At 35.0% G+C, this 3,814-nt stretch overlaps 1 non-coding gene across 1 annotated transcript; it reads right to left on the bottom strand.

Moving 5' to 3' along the window:
- Window positions 1-1,735: 1,735 nt before the first annotated feature.
- LOC118197419 (U4 spliceosomal RNA) lies at window positions 1,736-1,876 on the bottom strand. Its single transcript, XR_004759593.1, has one exon. It is a non-coding gene; the product is annotated as a U4 spliceosomal RNA (small nuclear RNA).
- Between the last annotated feature and the right edge of the window lie 1,938 nt (window positions 1,877-3,814).

Below are 3,814 nucleotides of genomic sequence, written 5' to 3' on the forward strand. Positions count from 1 at the left end.
ATAAGAATTTAAGTGTTTACCTTTGGAACTGGGAGACCTTCAAGATTGCGCTTGTAAAAGCATTCCCAGTCTTCAAAGACCGAGTGAAGTTGGAGTCAGAGCTCTTCAGTAAATGCCAGACGAAAGTGGAAGAATTGTCACACTTCATTTTACGGAAAATTCAAGTATTTAATATACTATATGGAAAGAGGTCAGGTATCGAATTAATCGAAGTGAATTTGCCGCATATGCTTCCTCCTATTCAGGACTTTATGGAAATGCGTAAACCACAGACGCTGGAAAGTTTATTTCAACTCGCCGTAAAATTTCAGATCAGACAAGCTCCTTTTTTTTTTTTTTTTTTTTTGGCTAGGGCCAATATCCGGGATTTTTTTAGAAACTCGAGATTGGGTTTCCCAATAGTAATGCGTATATGATCTAGTTTCTTATAGAAAGTCCTCTATTAAGGCATCCCTCACCTCAGACAGGTACCCCTTGAGAACTTTGACAGAGTTATATTATAAAAGAAATCAAACCAATCCTGAGCACAGAAAATAAAGGATAAGCTAATGAAATACGAATATCCCTCATTATAGTAACGCAAGGAAAAAGATGCAGTCATTGCCGAAGAGTAAAGTCATAACAGTGGTAAACTGAAGTCAGGTAAGTTTGTTCCATATCTCTGTCTCTTTTACTTTACACATAGCCAACTAAAAAATGCACAATGAAAAGGAAAAATAAATATGTCATTTGATCATTAAAAAAAAGTTTATGTTGATTGAATATTTTTTTTTGTATTTTTTAACGTTATTTTTATTAAGAAAGAGAAAAATAAATAAATATATATAATTTATAATAAGAAATAAGGACTGTTTTTTAATATGTGAACTGGCTTTGCTGTTCGCATCTTGAAATGCAGTGAAATGTGAGTATATCGTTCGCAATACAAGTCTAAAAATACATTCAGTGTGCTGCTATTATGTAGTCAATTTCATTAAAATCCAAATAACAGCGAACATTTCTTTCTGATGTGGCAGCAGTTTGTAAATGCTACGCAAAATTAATTATAGCTTCCAAATTATTTATCTTGAACAAATCTTTCGAGGAGTTTCGATAACTTTTTATTTCTCTCGACGTTAATTCTATCTATGTTTGTTAAGTTTGACGGGTTTATTTTATAAGGAAAATCAAGCAAGGCTTTCTGCTTAATGGGGAGGAAGCCTTTCTGGAGAACTTTCTAAGGAAAACTGAGTCATAATCCCATTACACTTGAGTGAGAACAAGAAAGCGCATATATAGTCGGCACTTTGCCTGTAATTAAACATAGGTTGAACAGCTAGCTTTCAGCTATTCGACCGTTTGGCCGATGTTGGACCTACATCTGTCAGGTTTTCCGTTGATACGAACATACTGCATGAGGCTTAATGCACAATGCTTAGAAACGTTATACATAGAAAAATTATATATAGAAAGGTTATACATATGATTTTACATAAACGTTTCAGTCATATAAATTTTTCAATTCTTTTTTATCCATAATTATTTGGAATGTTTTTAAAGGCCATTAGACAGAACAGCGCTTTTGCATTATCAAAAAAGAAGATTTCGTGATAGCAGCAGGATGAAAGTGAATAAAATATGGAGAAACAAGTACTTTAAGTAATTCGTTGAACAAAAGCAGCTTTAGCTTAGTTTTCTGGGAAAACTTCATTCAGCGTAAAATGAGTTATAATTCTAGTCTATCATTAAGTTAAAACCCTCCGAGGGGTTCCCCAAAATTGCCTGAGCCGAGGGTATTACACGTCGACACGGCAGGGTATTGGGAAAAGTTTTCAACAAACAATAGTCACGCCTCGGTAGAACCTCACTGGCGATGACATTGCCTCTGCGCAAAGATAAAAAATTTTCCTTACGGGATTTATCAGTATATTTTTCTCCTATATGAATAGCGGTAGCTAAATCTTTTTACTTAACTTATTCAACTTAACACGTATAATACGCATTTGTATCAACTAACTACTAACAGATGACCTACTGATAAAAGATAGATGCAATCTACTAGTAATAACAGATATCCATCAGATAGTAAAGTATAATTTTTTTGTTAAATTTGTTGGCCTCTAACGCTTAACTTTGTACTGGAAATGGAGTATATTTATTCCTTTTTCGGAGTAAACATTTATGATAACAATTATATTTATTATCAAAAATTCAATTTGCTACCCTAACCCATCTAGTTATTAAATATTTTCAATTTTATATGCAAATATAAGCCATTCAATATACAGGATGATTATAACTAAAGTTGAAATTTCAAAACGCTCTAACTTTAAAACTAGAGGTCAGAATGAATTGATATTTTAACAGAAGAATCCTGAGGTAATGGAATTTTGTTTGGCGAAGGAGAAAACATAGTTTCAAAACTTGTCGATAGATGGCGCTGTCAGCGTTCACATTGCTGTTGTGGAAGTATGGATGAAAGGAAACTATAGACACCAATGAACGAATAATACGAAATTCCGTAAGAAAAATTGACGAAGATATAATTTCAAAATTTTCAGTATTTGATCATTTTCAGTTTGTTAATTGATAAATTAGATTAATTCGAATACTGAGGTAATGCTTATCCTTAAATGGCGCTAAGGATATTTTTTTGTGATTAGTCTGTAACATTCTTTAATCTAAAATTTTCTTACGAATGATAAGCTGAAAAAATTTTAATATGAGTAGATAAATGTTTTATTGGCTTAAATTACGTTCTCATGAAATTTCATTATTTTACGATCACAATCTAATAACGACACGAAAATTCAAACTAGAAATATTTTACATTTATGTAAATAATGCTACTAGTTAGCTGTGTACATGAACTAAAACAATGCCTATATTTCATAAAGAAAGGTTTCAGAGCTATAAGATTTTGTAAATAAAATTAATATTGATGAATACTTTTCACGACAATCTGCATAGATATGCTCGTCATATAATATATTAACACGAGAAGCATTTTCTATACGGTATTTTATTTTTAGCACTCTTTTGCAAAAAAATTTCGAAGCACCAAGAAGGACATTTGCGATCGTGACGAAATTTGGTATGCAAAAACATCTTGATCGAACATGCAAATGGTCAAAGTTTCAGGCTAATGAACAGGAATTGCGATCATATTGCACGTTTCTATAGCGCAATTCTCAAAGTATAAAACCAGTAACTGAGGCGGAAAATGTATATTTTTTTGTTGCTGCTATTGTAATTCCGTAAAGAAGCAACTGAAGAACCCATTATCACAATATTCGAAGATCTTACAGACAACTAAAGGATTTCGAACGTGGTCGCATTGTAGGGCTGCGTGAAGCTGGGTGCTCACCCCGAGCAATAGGCTGCCACCTGCGGCGTACAGACAGTGCTGTGCAAAAATGTTGGCAGCAATGGTTCTACAAAGAAACTGCCGACGAAATGAAGGCTCTGGAAGGCCATGGAGCACAAATGCGAGCGAAGATAGGCAGGGGCGTAGCTAGAAATTCCAGCACCCAGGGACAACTGAAGAATTTGCACCCCTTTCTGTGTGCCAAGAATGGAAAACATTTCATTCAAAAATTTCGTAGCATCAATTTGGCGCCCCTTGGTTGCTGCGCCCGAGGAAAGATGCCTCCTTGCCCCACCCTAGCTACGCCCCTGAACATAGGATGATTGTTCTTCAGGAGGGGACCACCCCAACGGTATCATTGTCGACTATTCAACGTACTCCAGACACGTCTATACCTTCCGTGGTCCCGTCCACCATCTCACGGCGCTTGTTTGAAGCAGGGTTACGCTCACAGATGCCTTTAAGACA

Source organism: Stegodyphus dumicola, chromosome 7 (assembly GCF_044657685.1).
Source record: "Stegodyphus dumicola isolate Sdum_Otavi_A_Nest chromosome 7, ASM4465768v1".
In the NCBI taxonomy this organism is placed as follows: Eukaryota; Metazoa; Arthropoda; class Arachnida; order Araneae; family Eresidae; genus Stegodyphus; species Stegodyphus dumicola.